The sequence below is a fragment of the Lactuca saligna genome, chromosome 5 (assembly GCF_052625555.1).
Source record: "Lactuca saligna cultivar CGN05327 chromosome 5, ASM5262555v1, whole genome shotgun sequence".
In the NCBI taxonomy this organism is placed as follows: domain Eukaryota; kingdom Viridiplantae; phylum Streptophyta; class Magnoliopsida; order Asterales; family Asteraceae; genus Lactuca; species Lactuca saligna.
In genome coordinates this window covers 2,280,182-2,303,661 of record NC_136421.1, presented here as the reverse complement: position 1 = coordinate 2,303,661, position 23,480 = coordinate 2,280,182, and positions in this window count along the sequence as shown.

Sequence of the window (23,480 nt, the reverse complement as noted above, 5' to 3'; positions counted from 1 at the left end):
TAAACAAGCAACAACATCATCCATTGCATCAATAATATAATTTCATACATGTGTGTTCTATCAAGGTTATAGACACCAAAAATATACATATCAAAATAAAAGATGTGTCTTGAACGAACTCCATCTTCTCAAAAGCCCGACACCTGTACCTATCTAGTGGTGACCTGAGAATACAAGTTATTTTTAAAGCGAGTATCAGCTTAATGTTGGTGAGATCATAAGTATATTAGTGTCTGTGTTTGTATGAAAGCATTTGTAAGATGTAATGTATAAGTTTTGTAAAGTTTGTATTTATTTGAACTATCCTAGAAAACCCTATGTTTCCTACTAAAAGTAGCCTTCTACCAAGGAATCTAGTAACTGTGTGTGTGTGTGTCTTGTAAGAGTGTGTATTTTCCCAAATCCGACTATCATTAACCAAAAATATAGTTTCTACATTACCGTGCATCGTGTGAATGTTCACGAAGTGAATGTAATAGGAAAATATTATAGTACTATAGTGTTGTATTAAGTAACTACTAGTGTACTAACTACCTTAAACCAATTGTTATTTAAAGTACCAAGTGATCGGTCTGTACCCTGGTACCGACTCAATAGTAAACCGACGATGTAAGACGTCGTAAGAAATGACATTTGGCACCTGTAGACTTGCAAGTCCCACTGTAGCGAGCAACAAGGTGTAGGATAGTCAATCCAGTATAGATCTATACGCAAACTCATACGTTCCCCAAATAAGGAGATTTTGGATACAAAAACGGTCATGGCAGGTAGTGCCATGACCTGTTTAATGGCTCACATAACTGAATGTAGTGTATATGTAACGTATGTGCTAGCTGTATTGTGTGTTGTTTCTCTGTCTAGCCTGTATGTTTGTTTTTTCATCACTATGTATTATGTTTGTTTCTCATCACTATGTATTATGTTTGTTTTTCATCACTATGTATTATGTTTGTTTCTCATCACTATGTATTATGTTTGTTTCTCATTACTATGTATTATGTTTGTTTCTCATCACTATGTTCTATGTTTGTTTCTCTTCACTATGTTAACATGTTTGTATACCCTTTCTACCCAAGGGAATTGTATCTCTTGACTCCTGCATGAACTGACTCTTTTTATGTTTCATTGTTCTAGTAGTAGTATTAGTATCTTCCTAAACTACTCCTATAGTAGTTTACTAGCAATGTATGATCATGATTGAATACCTTTGCTACCCAAAGGTATGGATCTAAGTGAAAGAAATTTTATGACTATATATGTATACATGATATACAATTAATATTTAAACCACCTTCAGACGGATAACCGATGCCTTAAAGCCACATCCAAACAAGGAAAAGGAATTAACACGAGTTAGCCTTCCTATGTCCTTTAAAAATTTCTTATATAACTATACATATATAGGCCAACATTTGACAATATAAATATATATATATATATATATATATATATATATATATATATATATATATATATAAGAGTTTAAGTAAAAGTGTTTGACAAGTAAAAAGGGTTTTGTAAAACAGTTTGAAGTAAAACAGTTTAACAAGTAATAATACTACTTGTTTGGTAGTTATTAATCACATGTGATTGATATAATAACCATAATTGTTCAACTTGTATCCCCCCATAAAAGCATTTAAACACATTTAAACCATTGATTAAGGGGTATGAACTCACATGTAGTGAGTGGTTCTGAAGAAAATGTTGGATCAGTTGCTAAGTGCCAAGTATTGACTTGAGTACACACGTGAATCCTATTTAGCATATATTGATACATATATGAATATAATTAGCGTTACAAACCACTAAATATTGAATTTGGGACCACCTTAGGGACTAGTAAACACTTATATTGAAGTGTTACAACCATATATGATTGTACGAAGGGTTATAAGGCTATACAGGAGAGTGTATGGCCCAAATACACACTATATGTATGTGTGCGGTCATGTGTGCTGCCAGAAGGCGTTTACTGCCAGAACACATGGTGTTCTTGGTGTTGTTTGTGTTCTTGGTGAAAGATGTTACCTTTCCGGATGATACTTGAGAGGATTTTTGAGTCCTAGCTTTTTAGAAGTGTAAGAAATGATCAAAATGACCAAGGATAGTATATATAGGAGGGTGAGTGCGGCTGGAGGGGTGTGTGGTTGGCCTGTATGCGGCTGGCTGGCCGCACACACCTGGTTTGGTATGTTTGGCCCGATTTTTCGATGCTACACCCAATCTAACCCATCTTCCGACACGTATCTCAATTATACTAAGCTTTTTGCACTCTTTTACACCCAAAACTTCATCATAAAATAGAAAAACGAAGCTAACTTTGATAAAAATGCAAAATGTAAGCTAGAAATTTCGGATTGTCACACAACGTCGGAGTCATCACCGTGATCGTCATACAAATGTCTCGTATCGGGGCACTCTCCGCCCTCTGGCTCAAGGCATCGACTACAACGTTAGCCTTTCCCGGGTGGTATAGGATCTCACAATCATAATACTTTACCACATCCAACCATCTCCTGTGGCGCATGTTCTGGTTGGGTTGATCCATCAAATACTTCACGCTCTTGTGGTCCATGTATACAGTACACCAAACCCCATACAAACAGTGACGGCAAATCTTAAGGGTGAAAAACACTGCCCCTAACTCAAGATCATGGGTGGGATACCTCGTCTCATGAGGCTTTAGTTGCCTCGATGCGTATGCTATCACGTGCATTCTCTGCATCAGCATCACACCCAACCCTGATATCGATGTGTCACAATACACCACAAAATCTTCCATCCCCTCCGGAAGTGGTAGCACCGGGGCTTCGCATAATCTCTGGCGAAGTGTCTCAAATGAGGCCTGCTGCTCAGGACCCCAACTAAAAGCCACGCCCTTCTGGGTCAACCTGGTGAGAGGAACGACAATATTGGAGAAATCCTTGATAAATCTCCGATAATAGCCGACCAACCCCAAAAACTCCTAATTTCGGTGGGGGATCTCGGCACCTCCTAACGCATCACAACCTCAATCTTGGCCGGATCGACCAATATCCCATTTTGGTTGACGAGATGCCCCAAGAACTGGACCTCTCGCAACCAGAAATCACACTCGGAGAATTTGGCGTAAAGCCTCTCCGATCTCAAAACTCTAAGAATCTCTATCAAATGCTCCTCATGCTGCTCTCTGGATCTCGAATACACTAATATATCGTCTATGAACACAGCCACCGATCTATCCAACATCGGTCTGCACATACTGTTCATGAGATCCATTAACACTGCTGGTGCATTGGTGAGCCCAAAAGGCATCACCACGAACTCGTAATGCCCATAACGAGTCCTGAATGCCGTCTTCTGGATATCCTGATCACACACTCTCATCTAATGATATCCAGACCTCAAATCAATCTTGGAGAACCAAGACGCTCCTTACAACTGATCAAACAGATCATCGATCCTCGGTAAGGGGTAACGGTTCTTGACCGTTAACTTGTTTAACTCCCGGTAATCAATGCACATCCGGTGTGAGCCATCTTTTTTCTTGACAAAATAGGATCGGCGCTCCCCACGGCGAGCTACTCGGCCAAAAACCCCTTCCCTAGTAGCTCCTGAAGCTGCGGGGATAACTCCTGCATCTGTGGCGGCGCAAGGCGATAGGGTGCGTTAGCTATCAACACCGCATCCAGCATTAGGTCAATCCGAAACTCCACTTGCCTCTCTGGAGGCACACCCGACAAATCCTCAGGAAAAACATCTGCGAACTCACGCACTATCGGCACCTCTGAAACAGAACTCGGTCTATCACCACCAACCCGCGTATCCATGACATACGCCAAGAAACCCATATAACCTTACTGTAAACTCTACCTCTCTCGAGCGATAGAACATAAAGCTGATCCGGTCCTAGTACCCTCTCCGTACACTGTGAGCACTCCCCCACTAGGGTCTCGTATTGTCACCAACTGACGCTCGCAATCTATAACAGCTCCGAATCGACTCAACCAATCCATGCCCACAATAACACAAACATCTCCTATCGCAATCGATACTAGATCTATCGGGAACTCAACACCAAAGATCTCGAGTATACATCCTCGAATCACCTCAGTAGCATATATCGCTCCCTCTTCAGCTATGGAGACTCGAAGAGGTCGACTCAACGCCTCTCGACAGATACTAATGTACCGAGTAAATGCTAAACACATGAAAGATCGACTCGCACCCAAGTCAAATAACACCAAAGAAGGTACATAACTCACAAGAAAAGTACCTACGCATACCATAATATAAGAACAATATCTCAAACTTGAAATAAATATATGAAAGAATACATACCAGCCACGACGTTGGGCGCTGCGTGGACCTCCTCCGTTGTCAACTGGAAGGCTCTCCCGCAATCCTTCGGTGCCTCGGTCTTTGCTGGTCGAATCTCGGTAGCTCGTATGGCAGCAGGGGCAGATCCCTGTAGTGCTCCCTGCACCGGCCCCCGCAGTTGTGGACACTCGGCCTTCCGATGGTCAGTCTGGTTGCAGTGGAAACATACTGCAAATCCCTTGGGGAAATCCTTAGCCATGTGCCCCTCCTTGCCACACTTGTAGCAAGACCCTGCTCGACAAATCCCCTTGTGGCTCTTGCCGCACCTGCCACAAGTGTGGCCCTTCTGGTTCCCTGATCTCAAATCGGTGGGCTTTTCCCGCTTGGCTGCCGTCTGGGACTGTGCCGGTAGCCAATCCCTCCCCTGAGACTCCGCCTCCTCCCTGACATGAGTCTCGAGCTCAATCTCCCTCTTCCGAGCATTTGCCTGGAGCTCGGTAAATGTCGGGTATGTCGAGTTCACCATGAACACGTGAATGTCTCTCCCCAGAATACTCATATATCAACTCATGTGTGCCTACTCAGTAGACACATGTTCAGGGCAAAACATTGCACTCTCGTGAAACATCCTGGTAATCATAGTAACATACTTTGTTCCCTGCTTGAGGGACAAGAACTCTTGGGCCAACCGTTCCCTTTCCACCGGAGGGACGTACTCATCACGAAACATAGCAGTGAACCTCTACCAGGTCACCGCTGTAAGCTCTGCAGGAGTGAAATGCGCCGTCACGAATTTCCACCAATCCTGCGCTCCCAAGCGAAGCTGGTTCAACGCGAACCATACCCTCAAATGCTTCGGACATGAACATGTGTAGAAGCATCCCTAAATGTCAGAAATCCACCTCATTGCGTCTATCGAGTCCTGCGTCCCATCAAACTCTGGTGACTTCATGTTGCTGAACTCTTGGTACAGCAACGAGTCACCTCCCTGTGGCCTGGCAGCAGCGACGGATGCGGTGGCCGCGACAATAGCAACATCAATGTGGTCTTGATAGACCCAAACATCTCCGGTATCTCAGCTCGTATGGTCGCAACCACCTCCTCATGAATCATCCTGCGGATCTCCTTATCGTTGACATCGCTGCTCTCTGGATTGTGGCGCGTACTCACCATGATGTCTCTGAAATACAACATAAAAATATTAGAGACTCACTCGAGTGTACTCGCACTCGATAACTCAACCTTACTTGCTCCCTAGTACCCAAAGGATTCCTACTTGGACTGCGCATTGATTCGGTGTCTTCAGTAGTACGGGCCCTATACTACCTTCCACACCGCATCAGTATTCACCCCAAGTCCTCCTCCTAGGATCCCAGATGACAAGTACTCTAATCTCTCTATGCATAGGCTACTCTGCAGCAGACCTCTCGTAAGCACCTCGCTGCTACTTACTCATTCTCAAGCATCTTATAGCAACAGTAATCTCTAGGCTAAGGCATCACAAATCAGGCTACTCTAGTCCTAATATGAATACCTAGCCTACTCTAGCATGCATAACATATCATATCGTATCTTATAACACATAATGTAAGGGCATTTTAGGAAATCACCGTTCGGGCGCTGGCTGATCGTATACACTGCTCTGTTCTGCTCGTTTCAAAACCTTTTACTCTTTTACAAAAAAAATTGCTTTGTTGTGAAAGATTCCTCAAATCCTCAGTTTGAGTTCAGATACGCCCGAAGGTGCATCCGAATCCCTCAAACCAAGGCTCTGATACCAACTTGTAACAATGTAATTTTTCAAAACAATTTTTCATTTTCAACACAATAAAAAAATCATATTATATTCTCAAATTTCATGTTATCAATGTCATCACAATAAACATATCCCATAATAAAAAAAAGAACATAATCTTCTGCCAGTGTGTATAAATCATGCTGGCACCTTCCCGCGATCCTCACTAGTACCTAGGGGTGTAAACGAGCCAAGTCGAGCCGAATACTACCAAGCTCGAAGCTCGGCTCGACTAAAATACTCGAGCTCGAAACTCGGCTCGACCTCGACTCGAGCCTTGATTTTAAGCTCGAGCTCGGGCTCGTGAAATACTCGACAGTCTCAAGATTGGCTCAGCTCGGCTCGAATAATATTTTAAAAAAAATCAAAATCAGTAAATCGAGTAAGAAATATTAAACATTCCACATGTAAAATGTCCAAACTACCAAAAAAACCACTATTAATCACCGAATATCAATATAACATCAACCATATATGTTATAAATGTATCATTATAAAGAAATGACATATATCTTATAAATGAAAAATTATAAAGAAATGGCATATATGTAAATTACACTAAGCTTGACTAAGCTCACGAGCCTTACGAGCTGAGTATTTTTGTACTCGAGCTCGGCTCGATAAGGTACCCGAGTAGCTCGAGCTCGAGCTCGGCTCGATTAAGGTCGAGTCGATTTCGAGTATTTTCCGAGTCGGTCTCGAGTTTCTCGCGAGTTAGCTTGTCTCACATACCTGAAACACATAACACATAACACGGTAAGCATAAATGCTTAATGAGTTACCTAAAATACCACATACAACACATATTAGCCACTCGATGCTATAACTCTGTATGGCCGTCTGGTCAATGTGTCTCAGTGGGACCCTCCGTTCCCATAACTCTGTGGACCCTCTGGTCCTAACTCTGTGGACCTACCGGTCTTAACTCAGTGAAATCTGAACATACATAACATAAATCACACAGAAATCACATCATGCAAAAGCATACAAGATACTCTGTCACATAACTCTAATTACCACTCTAGGTAACGTATACTGAGAAGACTCACCTCGGGTATCTCGGATAATCTCGCACACGAATATACTGATCTAGCCCCCGCCTAATCACATAACAATATCCAAAATAAATAATGGCTCACAAAGGCTAGATTAAATCTCTTCCTACAATCCCAGGGAAGGGTAAAAGACCATTTTACCCCTCCTTGACCCAAAAGTCCAAATATTGACTAAAACCCTAAAATTCAACGAAAGTCAACAGGGGGCAGTACGCGGGGCGTACCAACTCGTGTACGCGGGCGTACTCCGGCGATCCAGAATTGGGGTCTCAGACCCTTACGCTGCGCGTACTGAGATTTACGCCCAACGTAAGTCTCAGTTTCATGCATTCATGGATTTTTGGTCTTAAACGGTTAAGACATACACTCAAACTTCAGATCTGACTTCTCTAAGGTCACTTAATCCATAAAGTTGAAACCTTTAAGCTTATGCATGGCTGAAAAGGTTAGAATTCCTTCCAATTTCTTATCCCTTTTTCTTATTTAGACCATAACTCATGCATGACTCCATAATGACGACCAAGATTGGATTTTTATGGATCTGAAACACATATAACACTGAAATGGGACAAATCTAGGTCTATGGAGTCTCTTTGCTCATAAAGTCTCCACCTTTAGGACTTAAACCCTAAAAATTGCCCATAATACACAAATCCAAAATGAAGAGGAAAGTTCTGAGCTTTTTACCTCCAACTGATGTTTCCCCCTCTGAAAAGCTCAGATCCAAAGCTTGCACTCCAAGACTAGCTTCCAAAAAGGTCCTCTCTTCTTCTTCACAACACACAAAGGAACTTCAAGCTCAAACACACACACACACTCAAGCTTAGAACGAAGGTTGACTCTCTCTTAGGGTTTCACTCTCTCAAATGGTGGATGAGGATAAGGCCTTAGCTTTCTTTATATAGGTCTCAATTCTCATTTAGGGTTTTGAGTCTGGACCCGCTACGCCCAGCGTAGCCTAAGGTACGCCTAGCGTGCCAGGTGGAGTCCGCGTCCAAAACACGCCCATGAGTATGTGCAATGTACTCTTTAGTATGCCCAACGTACTCATTTTCTAAAATCTTCTTTTAAGGGCTAAACTTGACAACTTAGAAAGGAGGAAGGGTTAAATAGATATACCTGAATTTCAGGACGTTACAAAAATAACTATATTTGATTGGCCTGTTATAATCTTTTCTCAGTGGTTAACATCCATTTTTTTGTTTGAAGTATATTAAAACCTAATTTTCAGCTAGAAATACAATTCAAATGTGGCCTCATTAAGTTCATGTGAAATCCTATTTTAGGTTAGTATTGTTTTTTTGGTTAAGTTTAATAGTTAGAAGCATAATTTCAAAAGGATTTGGTTTCATAGTGAAAAAATTCCTAACATTTAATCATAATTTTTGCTCCAAATTTATATGGATTTATCTGCAGGCATTTTCACAGCTTTGCTTGTGACCAGTTGTAGTGGCATGTTTTTTTTTGACACATTATATTCATAAGGTTTGTTTAGTAAATCAGTCACAATACCACTTTTACCCCCAAAATGTAATCTGAATTAATCAAACCATCCATTAACCATGATTTTGTTGTAATTGTTTTTGACAGGTCTAAAGAGAGCATCTAATTAAAAAACAAGTAACATGTTTTCCTATTTAATTTCATCTTACTCTTTCTCACTCTGATGTCTGAACATAACAATAGGTCAGGTTTTGGAAACAAAAATCTTAATTACCTATTTAGCCACTCTATTTTACATCATATGGGGCTAATAAACTTTACATAAGGTGGATCTTCTTACATATATTTTTAGGAGCAAAGTTCTTGAAATATTTGAAGTCAAGGTCAAGGTTGCATGCTAAAGGGGATTGTCATTGTGTAACGACCGAAAAGTCCAACTAATTTAAATTTTTCAAAAACAATCAGATTTCATTAAATTATTACAAAAAGGTTTTCATTACATTATTTATCAGAATATTCCCAGATCCATTTCAAAAAAAACATAAACGCGAGGGACGGTACGATCACGCCTTTGCCCTGCCATAGTCTCCCGAAGAACCTGAAAAACATTAAACCACAACTGTAAGCCCGAAAGCTTAGTGAGATACCCCCAAAATACCAACCACATATACGCCTTTCCAGGCTACGACCTTCCGGTCCAAAACATATTACCTTCCGGCCCATAGCATAAAAAGCGTACATAACATAACAGAACATAGAACAGCCATGCATATCGGGTCTACTGTGTGACTGGTCCGCCTTATCGGGCCTTCAGTCCGCCGGATCCACCCTCCGAGTCTAGTCATGTCCTTTGAGTCTACAGTGTGGTTGGTCCGCCCGCACCGGGCCTTCAACCCACCTGATCCACTCTCTGAGTTTACAGGGTGACTGGTTCGCCCGTATCGGGCCTTCAGCCGGCATGGTCCTCTCTCCGAGCCTCGGCACATCTGGTTTGCCCTCGTGGGGCCTACAGCCTATCCGGACCGCTTGCTGGGCCTTCGGAATAACCGGTCCGCCCTGGGTATCTTGGCCTACAGCACAAAGCAAGACCTGCCTCAACCCATCTCCAGTCCAAACAACCATGTGCACATAGCATACAATCATATAACAGTCATAGTCAACAAACCGAGCAAGCAGATCACATAGCATATCATTACCCTAACCAGGTTACCGACCTAACCGGTCACTAGCGTAGCATCACTCTACATATCGGGAAACTGACCTTAACTAGGTCTCCAGCATGTACCATCCTAGCTACCAGGATGTAGACATATCAAACAATAACATAATAACCATATTCGAATCTCAATCCAATAAAGGGCCCGCCTTGGTGCCTTAGACCCTGTTGATATAGTGAGGATAACTCACCTCGAAACTGCCGGCTGAAAGGATAAGATCCCGCTGCTCCGAACTCTGACACGAACTCCTCCACCCAAAGATGAGCCTAAACTGATGTAGACTCCAGATCTCCAAGACCTCTTGAAGCTATCCTCGAATTCCACACACTTCTCTCCGCCAACCCTTTCTTCCAAGCTTCAATCCTCTCAATAATGAAGTTATTACGTTTGGGGGGGGTTCTCTGGAACTCTCAGGGGATATAGAGGCTAAAAAGGATGCATAACATCCTTTAAATAGGGGGCAAACCCCGAAGGTTAGGGTTTTCTTCACCCAGCACCAACTCGCCGAGTCCAGCCGTCGACTCGCCGAGTTGGCCAATTAAAACGTGAGCAATTCGCGACCCTACTCGCCGAGTCCACCCATGGACTCGCCGAGTTCCCATTTTTCCAATTTCCCTTTTGCCCATCAACTCTACTCTTGGTATTTCGGGATGTTACAATTCTCCCCCACTTAAATTAGGCTTCATCCTCGAAGCCTACGACAACTCAACTCCAAAACACACCCACGACGCACCTCCTAGCCTTAACCGGACCAGGTTCCACAAGCCACAACCATAGAAACCAGAAGCTCACTTTCTCCTTTCTTACGGTGTCCTAACCACTGACTCAAACCGGGCACCGGCTGTACCCTCCGATAACCGCACTCAACAACCGAGAATTACCCATAATCCATTACTGCTCCAAATCACAACCATTATTCGACCCATATGAGCTAGAAGTTAACCATGCACCACCCGGTTCCCGATCCGAGTCCAACTCTATCCATTCCAGGCTGACAGAAAGACACACTCTTCAGAGCAACTCCCATGAGTTCTCTTCTTGCAATCGCATGCACACTCTGAACTAGCTCTAGCACCCTCGGGTTAGGAAACCCATCACTCTGACGATCCTCAAAACATCCCTCAGGATGAACCACTGATGCACAAATCCTTTCCCGAAATCAAACTGGGAACCCAAAACTCTATATCTGCATCCCTTACGAGCCTCTTGACTTTACAGCCCCGTAAATCCCTTCTGCAACCCCGACAGGCATCCCCTCATGATGTCATCCCAAACCGCCGCCGCACATGCTGCTCAATGACCACTGTCGGATCACTCCGATCATAACTTTACGCTGCCGCTTTCACTTCCGTGAATTTTTCACTTCCTTTCGGAATTTCATTCCTCCCTCTTTCCTTACCAAGGAAACCACTCGACCGCCTTGTCACCATGACAAGTACCACGGTGCTCACCCCATGCTACACCATCTCTTTAAAGCGCACCCGATATCCATTCATCACCACTACTCTGACTCTCATCGTAGGGACTCTCAAGCCCATGCACTAACTTCACTGCTCAAGATCACTACCCGGGGCCAGACCTTCCAATGCAATCACACTGCAACATACGCAATACATACCCTCGAACCGATCCAACAATACTCGCAGAGTCTTCAGCATGACTGGACCGCCTCACCAGGCCTTCAGCCAATCTGGACCACTCTTAGAACCTTCAACTAATCTAGATGGACCGTCCTCCGAGCCTTCGGCCTGACTGGTATGCCTACCGGCCTTCAGTCTATCCGGACCGCTCAACTAGCATTCATCATTCCGAGATATCTCTTCGGGAAATCCTCCCATGCATACCGTTCTTGCCCTCTAGGGGTTCCGAACTCTATCTCCATCATACATACTCGATCACGGCCTGCTCCCAGGCCTTCCACAATCAAATGCCCTAGGTCTGTATTCCGCCCCGCATGCCTGTTACTCACCCATACGAGCCTGCTCTCGGCTGATAGAAATACCGTTGAACTCCCCAAGCAGCTAAGCAACCTCTCAAGCCTAACGACCATCCGGAGAATTTCCAATTCTCCCCCACTTAAGACACTGACAATTAACCACCGGTCGCCATCACCGATCTCCCAAAACAACCTTGCAGAAAACCAACACTTACACGCAAAATGTTTCTCACCAGCGCTAACAACTTTCATAAAAATCATATTTCCACACTGAACAACCCGCTCGAAAGGAACCCAATCTTCAAATATCCATTCCTCAGACTGCAGAGGCTACCCGACATTCAAACCAACGCTGCATCTGCCACTAATCCTCACAAAGATAATCCACGATAGCTCGAAGCACTAATCCATAACCATATCGATCCTTAAGGGAACAAAGGATACCACACGAAAACCCGAAACGCAATTCCATGACCATCCAACGAGACTAGCAGATAACGATACTCCACAATAATCATAAATAATCAAAACAACAGGAAAGAAACATACCCGCAACAGCAAGATGAAAAGCATGACCCTAAGCCCTTGGGGGCTCCGCTCCACCCTGACCTCCACCTGTGATCCTCAACGTGGCCGGTGCTCGAGCCTGCACCGGTCCTGAAGCAAGTTGTGGACAGTTGACCCTCAAGTGTCCAACCTGATGACAATGATAACATATCCTCAAATCCCGAACCAGCACTGACTGCTGACAATCCCTCACATAGTGTCCCTCCTTTCCGCACTTGCGACATGTACCACCGGACCGACAAACTCCGGCATGACCCCTTCTACACTTTCCACAGACGTGGCTACCCTGATCTCCCATCCTTGAATCAACGGTCTTAGACCGTTTCATCGCCGACTGCGACTGAACCGGAGCTTGCCTCAGCTTACGCATCTGCAACTCAATCTCTAACTCACGCCGCCTGGCAGCCTCCTGCAACTCCAGCAAGGTCCCGCACCTCTGCGCGGACACAAACTGTCTGATGTCTCTCTTTAGCATACTCAGATATCGGGACATCTGAGCCTGCTCCGAAGCGAACTCAGTGCAAAACATCGCCCTCTCAGTAAACATCCTGGTGATTTTCGTCACCGACTCCGAATCCTGCTTTAGCTCGAGGAACTCCTGAGCCAACCTCTCCCTCTCAACCTACGGAACATAACGAGTACTGAACATCTCTCTGAACTGATCCCATGAAATCACAACCCTCTGCGCATCCGAATATGACCCTGTGGCCAACCTCCACCAATCCTTTGCCCTGAGCCTTAACAGGTTCAGAGCGCACCTCACCCTCTGATCAGCAGGGCATGAACACGTGAAGAAACATCCCTCCACGTCTGATAACCATCTCATAGCAACGATCGGATCCTGAATTCCATCAAAGGTGGGAGGCTTCGTATTATCGAAGTCCCGATACTGAAAACCTCTACTAGCTCCTCCCCCTACCGCTGCTACAGCCGCTGTAGCTGCCACGGCAGCCGTCTCCGTGAGAGCCGCATAACGCTCATCAAAATACTCCACCATGGCGGTCTTGATCGACCCAAACAACTCCGGCAGCTCAGCCCGAAACAATGCAGCAACCTCATCATGCAGGATCTCACGAATCCTCGCATCCAACTCGCGCGTACTCATCTGACCGACAACCTCGGGCGGTACGGACCCACCCGGAACTCCCTCTCCTGCTCCTGATCCTGACCCGGATCCACTCCCAGCATGCCCTGAAGTCTCCATACTGAAAATAAATCACCAGAAATCTCAGACACTTCCCACTATCCTGGGAACCAACCCTCCACCCACCCCTAGAGGTCATGGTTTCCCTGATACACGTATGGGTCCTGTGCTTTCAATAGTACGGGCCATACTACCTTCCACACCTACCCATATTTGTATGAAGTACTTCCACAACACCCTAGTGACAAATATACATAGCAAGCGCTCGATCCTCACTCCTAGAGGAACACTGGAACCCTCAATAGAGGAACCCTTGGCTAACAGGCGTCACATAACAGGCAACATTATCGTGAAATCCTGAAGATCCCTAGCCTATCACTAGCATGCTGTTCTATTAAAGCTCGAATAAACAAATGTCATGAATGGTAATTTGGGGTTACTTACTGGCTCCGGCTGATCGTACCCCCGCGTCCTCCTTTACTTATTTTGAAAACCATTTTAAATTCTCTTTTGAAAACCCTCCTCGATTTGAGACTGGAGTCACACAAGTGTTCCCCCAATTCGCTCAAACCTAGGCTCTGATACAAACTTGTAACGACCGAAAAGTCCAACTAATTTAAATTTTTCAAAAACAATCAGATTTCATTAAATTATTACAAAAAGGTTTTCAATACATTATTTATCAGAATATTCCCAGGTCCATTTAAAAAAAAAACATAAACGCGAGGGACGGTACGATCACGCCTTTGCCCTGCCACAGTCTCCCGAAGAACCTGAAAAACATTAAACCACAACTGTAAGCCCGAAAGCTTAATTAGATACCCCCAAAATACCAACCACATATATGCCTTTCCAGGCTACGATGTAACGTCTGTGTTTCCAGGCTTGCCATTTTTAGCAATGTAATGGTCTAGGTTAACCTTTGTAACCCGTTTTGAAATAATAAGATTGTATTATTTGAGTATTATGTGTTTTGTGCTTAATTGCTTAATTATGTGGTTTGATTAATTAAGAATAAAAATAAGCGTCAAAATTTAAGTGTAAAATAAACTTGATATCTTTAGATAATGTTGTAGTAGTTGAAACAAGGTTTCCGAAGATATAAAGAATGCCGAAATCCGAGTTATAACGAGGAAGTTATGACCTGTCGAAGTTTCGCGACAGAACCGGCAACGCTGGATAACGTAAAAAGTGAAATTTACGTTAAAGCGATATTTAGCCTTAGTGATCTAAACGAGAATCGAAGATCTCGTTGTTAGTATCAAAGCGATAAAAAGTTAGGCGAGAACAGACGTCAAACGAGGAAGTTATGAATTTATAACGAAAATTTCTGTCCCGGCCTATTAAAAATAAATAATAAAAATAAATTCAAAATTAGCCGACGGAGTCTAAACGAAAGTTGTAGAGCGTAGTCTCACCTTTCCGTGGATATAAAGAACGTCGAAAACGGAGTTCGTATGAAGAATATATGAATTTCCGAAGTTTGATAAATAATTTGTATTTATTTTTAAATCAAAATTCAGAAGCCTTATCCGAAGGCGAGTCATCGATCCGATCCGACTTACGCGCCGCGTAAGTGAGTACGCCCCGCGTACTCCAAAAGTGTCGACATCGCAGCAAGTGGCTTCGGATGACGTAAGCGATGACGTTTCTCGCACCAGTACGCCCCGCGTACGAGAGGCTTCCAGCCTCCTATAAATAGGATGCGAGGGTTCCGGGTTCCATTGCTAATTTCCTCTCATTTTTGTGCTGAAGCTCTGCGGTTTTACCCCCGAAGCCATCCCGAAGCCCCGGTAATATTCCCGAGTCCCGAAGCGAGTCCCGAGATCCCGAAGATCCCGAGAAGTGCGGTTTCCGAGCCGAAGCTCTGCCCGCGAGAAGTTTGATTTTTGTGGAGATCTTCCAGATCTGCGGAGGATTACTACTTTTGCGAGTCGTAGTGCTGTCCAATCATCTTCTGATCAAGTGAGTGTATACTACATTTCATAAACGCAATAATAATACAAGTATGGTTCGAGGGTATTAAGTTTATTGTCGTTTATACGTGTGAATGCGTTGTTACTTTCTCCTAACGTATAACTATAAAGTATTTTATACGAGATACGTGTTATGTGTATATTTTGTTGTTATGTGTGTGAATGTATATTCACTTTCTTCTATCTTACAGATATGATTATTTCTATATGAAATACGTGTTATGTGTGTGTGCCTCATCTGTTATATGGAAAATGTATTGATCAAGCATGCTATACAGGTTTTGAAAATATGTATAAAAATGTATGTTTTTATCTACTAATATGTTGGGTAGAACATGGGTAGATAGTTGGTGTGTAATAAACAGATGAGAGGCCTCGTTGTTGTTTTGATCCAGTCATCTAGTGGAATTTAGATGACGACCACGGACTTTTCTAGATAGTCCAGTGGAACGCTAGCAGGCTCATAACCTGTAGGTGTTAATGAACTTGGGTGTTCATTCGCTGTATTCCATCCCCCTCATGGTTGCCTTATTTGACTTATATTGCTGAGGAAACCCCGCAGCATGTGTTGTCACCCCGATGAAAATATTCTTAGATTAGGTCCCTTGTGTTAGTTATTTTAGGGACGTAAAGTGAGAATAACGGGAATGGGTAACTGGGTTATTGTTGGTTGATAATAATTAATTTAATTATTTATTGTGGGTTGAAAACCCTATATGCTCACCAGGCTCCCAATCCTGACCCACTCAATTTTATTTGTATTACAGGAAGTGGCGCAAGGGCGTAAGATGGATGAACCATCAAGTTGTTTTGTTTACAAGTCTACATATGTTTATATTTGTTATATGACTTGTAATGTATTCGTTTATGCTTATTGGTCTGTATCGGAACATGACATCCCGAGTTTTGATTATAATGAAAATACATTTATTTTATGAAATGCTTCGGTAAACATTGTTTTATCATGTTTTGTTTTTGGGAACAAATTCCGCAACTCTTTCAAATCAAAAGGATTTACTCTGAATTTATTTTAAAAGCATAAATGAAAATCGGTCTTTTCTGGCCGAGATTTTGGGGATGTCACATACGACCTTCCGGTCCAAAACATATTGCCTTCCGGCCCATAGCATAAAAAGCATACATAACATAACAGAACATAGAACAACCATGCATATCGGGTCTACTGTGTGACTGGTCCGCTGTATCGGGCCTTCAGTCCGCCGGATCCACCCTCCGAGTCTAGTCATGTCCTTTGAGTCTACAATGTGGTTGGTCCGCCCGCACTGGGCCTTCAACCCACCTGGTCCACTCTCTGAGTCTACAGGGTGACTAGTCCGCCCGCATCGGGCCTTCAGTCGGCCTGGTCCACTCTCCGAGCCTCGGCACGTCTGGTCCGCCCTCGTGGGGCCTACAGCCTATCCGGACCGCTCGTTGGGCCTTCGGAATAACCGGTCCGCCCTGGGTATCTTGGCCTACAGCACAAAGTAGGACCCGCCTCAACCCATCTCCAGTCCAAACAACCATGTGCACATAGCATACAATCATATAACAGTCATAGTCAACAAACCGAGCAAGCAGATCACATAGCATATCATTACCCTAACCAGGTTACCGACCTAACCGGTCAATAGCGTAGCATCACTCTACATATCGGGAAACTGACCTTAACTAGGTCTCCAGCATGTACCATCCTAGCTACCAGGATGCAGACATATCAAACAATAACATAATAACCATATTCGAATCTCAATCCAATAAAGGGTCGGCCTTGGTGCCTTAGACCCTGTTGATATAGTGAGGATAACTCACCTCGAAACTGCCGGCTGAAAGGATAAGATCCCGCTGCTCCGAACTCTGACTCGAACTCCTCCACCCAAAGATGAGCCTAAACTGATGTAGACTCCAGATCTCCAAGCCCTCTTGAAGCTATCCTCGAATTCCACCCACTTCTCTCCACCAACCCTTTCTTCCAAGCTTCAATCCTCTCAATAATGAAGTTATTACGTTTGGGAGGGTTCTCTGGAACTCTCAGGGGGTATAGAGGCTAAAAAGGATGCATAACATCCTTTAAATAGGGGGCAAACCCCAAAGGTTAGGGTTTTCTTCACCCAGCACCAACTCGCCGAGTCCAGCCGCCGACTCGCCGAGTTGGCCAATTAACACGTGACCAATTCGCGACCCTACTCGCCGAGTCCACCCATGGACTCACCGAGTTCCCCTTTTTCCAATTTCCCTTTTGCCCATCAACTCTACTCTTGGTATTTCGGGATATTACACATTACACTAGCAAGTTGAATGGTAATAACATTTTTCTAAACTAAATGAATAATATCATAAGGACCCTAGAAAGTTAAATGGTAATAGCAATTTTCAAAAGTTAGATGGTTAACCTATTAATTTATTTGATATCTCTTACATCCAACCTATTATTTTATTTTATATTATTATTTCTCTTTTTCTAATTGAAAGGTTAACCAAAGGAATCATAATCAATGAGAGAGCTAAAAATGTGTTGGATACCCTTTGGATAAATAAGGTAAAAGCGATGGGTTATTTGTTGATAAAATCTTTAGGCCACGCCATGCCAGAAGAGAGTAAATTATGCGCTTGAATGAAAAAACGGAATAGCTTCAGGTAATATTTTTCTTTTGTCGCTTTTTGGGTGTATTTTTAGCATTGAAGTTGGTTTGCAGACAAACTCAACCCCACACCCAGCTTACATTCTTCATTATTTTTTTTTTTTACATTTTTGTCGATATGTTGATATGTACATATTTATTAGTATTTATATGTATGCATGCATATATTTTTTTATTATGTTGTTTATGGTCTTATGGTTTTTCTTGATGATTTATGTTTTTTTTTCGTGATGTGGTTTATGGTTTAAATGTTTTTTTTTTGCAGGTCTTCAATTGTGCTTCCCCTTTATACACTTATCATGTTGCTCACCCTTAAGATATAACTTGATGCTTATTCTGCTGGTATGATGCTCCTCTATACTCGACTTATTTAGTTTTGTACTTTTGTTTGCCTTTAGAATACCCAATACACAAAGTCACCCTCTTGAAAGAAAGCCCTTCCTTTGGCTCTCTTCTTGGTTGTTATTGATGTAATATAACTCAATGCTGCTGCTGCTCAGTTGAATATTTTATATTATTTTTGTTTTAAACATGGCTCTTAAACGTTCATTTCTTGAATGAAAGTGGGTTTTTATTTAATACGTGATGTGATTATTTTAAGAGGTGTTTATTTGGTTATGTGTGTGTGATTTGAATAACTATGCTGATAATACATTAGTTTTAATACAATCTGAGGTGACTTTAATGCTTATTTCCACTAAGAATGTGATTGATTCTTATTAAGATTTTGATTAATTGCTATGGTAATGTGGGATTTGATTGTAGAGGGATAAATAATTAAGTTAATATCTTATAAAAATGATATTTTTTTATGATGATGTTTTATGCTGAAAATAAAAGGCGCATTTTATATGTGTGAATATTATTTTCTTCTTTCTATTGAAAATGTTATTAACTTTGAAACCTAACTTGGGAGTGCTGGTATGAATTGAAATAAGTATTTTAAATTTGATTTATAAGTTTTTTTCTAATATAAGCATTTTATGTTCAGTTTATAATTCAAATATTTTTCTACCCGATTTGTATTTGTATTTAATATATTAACTATTTTGGTTTAAAAAACATTTTATAACACAAACTACACAACTAAGAACTTCATTTTGCTCTATGTTGTCTTTTTATGAGCAATTGGCTATTATTCGTGCATATTTCATTTTTTATTATTACTGAACATCTTATTTCATTTCTCTTATCATTACTTTTATGCATGTAATTGACTGTTATTTATGTGACATTTGTAACTTCAATGGTCACCCTAAGGTTTTGCTATTTTGAGCTTGGACAAAAGTAATGCTATCTACACTTCGAGAAACCCAACAGGTGATTTTTGAATTTCAAATGAGTTTTTTTAACTTTAAAGTCAGCAAGATTGTCACCTCTAGAAATTAATCGCTCAAAACAACATGCACACCCGACGATTGGCGCGGGTATATATATATATATATATATATATATATATATATATATATAAAAGTTCAATAGAGAACCATTATTAACCAAAGAACTAAGAAACTAATCCAAAACGTCGAAATTTAAAGCAATCAACGACAAAAGGAAATGTTGTAAACTTTTACAATGGACGCACATGCATCGGATTATAACAAAACCCACTTCCTTTTTTTCGTTTAAAATTTTTTTAGACCATTTTTTATCGAAAAAAAACCGAATACTGTTCACAATTTTTCGTCATCTTTCCAAAGAGATCTATGATGATATATAAAAAACAAACTTTTTTTTTCCGAAGAAAACCACTTCATTTTCTTTGTTGAAAAGTTAAGGTCTATTTTTTTATAGAAAAAAAATTAATAAATATATCGAAATTCATGTTTTTTTGTACTTTTAAAACATAGATTCATATTCATGTAAAAACGTTATTTCAGTTCAGATTCACATTGTAAACCTGTTCAAATTCACATTGTGAACCTTCTCAGATTTACAGTGCGCATAATAGTAAGTAAGATTCACAGTGTGAATTTGAAATGATCGAGCTTTTTCACATTGTGAATGTTGAAAATTGAAATATTTACAGTTTAGATTTACAGTGTGAATCTACACTGATCGATATTTTTTTTGAACATTCTCCAATTCACAGTGTGCATAATAGTAAGTCAGATTCCAAATGTAAATTTGAACTGATCGAGCTTTTTCATATTGTGAATGTTGAAAATTGAAATATTTACAGTTTAGATTCACAATGTAAATCTACACTATTCGAGTTTTTTTAATTATTATTTTTATTATTTTTATTATTTTATTTTTTTATATTCCGTGTTGATGTTTATTAATAGAGTACAAAATATTAATATTTTTTATATAATTAGTTCTTTTGATAAAAATAAACTTAAATATTGAAAAAACTAACAAAATGAAGTGAGTTTTTTTCGAAAAAAAAAGTTCGTTTTTTATATATAAACATGGATCTCTATGGAAAGATGATGAAAAATCGAGAACAACGGTATATTCGTTTTTTTTTTTTATAAAAAATGTGGTCTAAAAAAATTTTAAATGAAAAAAGGTGGGTTTTTTGGTAAAGAGGTGAATTTTTTTTAATATAATCCGATGTGGATGCGTCCAATATAAAAGTGTACATCTATTTTCTTGACCGTTGATCATTATGATTTCCGACGCTCACGATTGGTTATTTGGTTCCTTGTTAATTATGGTTCTCTATTGAACCTCACCATATATATATATATATATATATATATATATATATATATATATATATATATATATATATATATATATATATATATATATATATATATATATAAGGTTAAGATCCCATACTTATTTTTATTTAAGTCCCTACCTAACAATAGTGTATATTACACTTCTAACTATTCTAACTATTCAGTATTTTTACTTTAGACTTATCATCCAATATCTTACTTTTATTTATAACTAGGGAAGAGATCCATGCTTTGCATGGGTTAGGAGGGTTTTTTTTTTTTTTTTTAAATTTGTTTAAATGAAAATTAGATTTTATTGTACTTGGATAATGTGATGTTGTCGATACCTTGTGTAAAAGTGAATACAAAATTTTTTTTTTAGATTAAGTTGAAAAGTAAAACCCATATATAAGTGCATTGCATAATGATAGACTAAAATAGAATGCATGAACAACTTGAAAACTTAAAAATTCAACAACAAACTTAAAACATTCAACATATACATCATTTTGTGCTAATTTAGTCAAACTACTCATCTTCAACATCTCATAAGCAATATGTCGTGTAAACTTGTAAGCTTGTAGGAATGGAGATTCAAATAGGTAAAAGATCTATAAGAGCACCTTCATCGAAAGATCAAGGGTTATGAGCTTCTTGAAGTTTCCAATTTTTGAAAAAAATGACCTGTAAAACTGATTATCACTCACATTGAAGAACAATAACTTACTGAATCGTTATGAACTTAAAATGTGCCACATGCTGCTTACATCTCTCAATGAAATCCATGAGTAGGAATATGCTTTTCATAAGGAAATATTAACAATTTATAAAAAAATTGAAAATGAAGAAAAGCAAAAAAGAAACACCATTGATTTGGTAAAAAAAAGTTCAAAATTCAGGAATCGACATATAAAATCCAAAAACTTTCCATCAATCACCGTTGTTAACAAATTGTGGTTTGAAAGTACAATGCTATATAATTGGGTATTTGTTTTTAAAGTATACACGATTATGGCATTTTATTTTGAAAGCATGATGATTTGATAAGAAAAACACAAACACAGCCAAATTTGGAAAAAAAAAAATAGCTTTTATTGTTACTAAGCTTTCATAATGAATATAGTTCAAGATTACTTACTTTTTGCATCCACGTGTGTTCCACCGTTTCCATTCCCTGAATTTAAAAGAAATGCAATTATGAAGTTTTTTCTTTACAAATCATTAAATGAAAATAATGGATTGATGGATGAAGTTAATAAGTTATACCCACGCTCCTCGTGGAGTGTAGGTTTCTGTTTTAGTTTGAGGTTGGTAACACTGTCTTACATGGCCACAAACACAAATCGGTTTTACAAATTTACCCCTCATCTTCCGTACAATTGTCCTGTCAGCAATTCCCACTTGCATTAGGTCGAATAAGTCAACATACCTGCACAACCATTAATTGAGGGATGGACCAAGCAATATGAAGCCATGAAGGCGAGATGGATTCAAGTTACCACACAATCACCTGTTTTATAACATTGCTAGAAAAAGTTTAGAATAAGAAGCACATCAAACATGCAAAAGTCAACATCCATAAATAAATAATTTTTCTTCCAAAGTTCAAGCAGAGAAGTAAAGAAGGTAACTGTAGCCAACAGAACACCATAGAACAGAACACCAAACACAAATACTGATTTAAGTAACCATGTAATAAACCAAAGTTTTATACATTTTCAGAGAAAAAACTCAATATGTAAAATTGGGAAAAAAAGGTAAGTTATTGTAATCAATAAAAATTCGGATTTTTTTTTCCAAAATAAGAGTAGTAAGAAGGGACAGAGTCATACCTGTTGTAAAATAGGGACATAAAAGTGGGATGTTGTAAGGTTCACATCAGGTTCTTCAAATTTCATTGAAAGTCATTTTCAAACTTTGTGATGGTAAAATGTTTGCTATTCTCAACTTGCAAAAAGAGGAATAGAAATTAAAAAAATGGGTCTGTGAAGATGGCATAAGTGAACCCATCTATCCCTAAAATTGCATACAAAAACTGACAGTATAAATAAGGACAATCGAAAGTGTAGTAACCTGAGCAAGTTGGAATGGAGAGAGAGAGAGGGAAGGCGAATGATATGTATGGCGGTAACAACAGATTGGGAAAGAAAATTGATACAAGATCGATGATGGTGGTGGCAAGAATCAAGCTAGGGTTCTTTAGTCTCGGCATCTAATTTGGGAACCGATCTTTAAAGAGTACATATCAGAGATGGGATGAAAGTGGGTGATGCTGTGAAATTGGTACCCAATACAAATCTGTTAGTATCGGTGGAAAAACGATGCATCAGACCTGTTGGAAGTTGTCATGCGAACCTTTGCAGGAGGTAGACAATGTGGTGGTCCGGTCATGGGTTGGTTAATCGTCGATGGTGGTGGAAGAGAGAAGGAAGATCACTGGAGGGGAGATGAAGCAGAAGAAACGAAACTGAAAAAAGTGGAACAATCGGGAAGACAAAGCAACGAAAGAACGGTAGAGGATTAAAGGGTGAGTAAGCAAGAAGATACAGAAGAAACAAACACGTAGATGGAAGAGGCACAGTTGATGATACGTGTACTCCACTATAAAAACTAAAAATTGATAAATAACAAAAAAAAAGATAGCTAATGGCAAAAAGTAAATAAATAAAGAAAAAAAAAGTAAAAACCTTGGGTCCTATCAACAGGAGGGGGTCCAATGAACAGGAGGTACTGT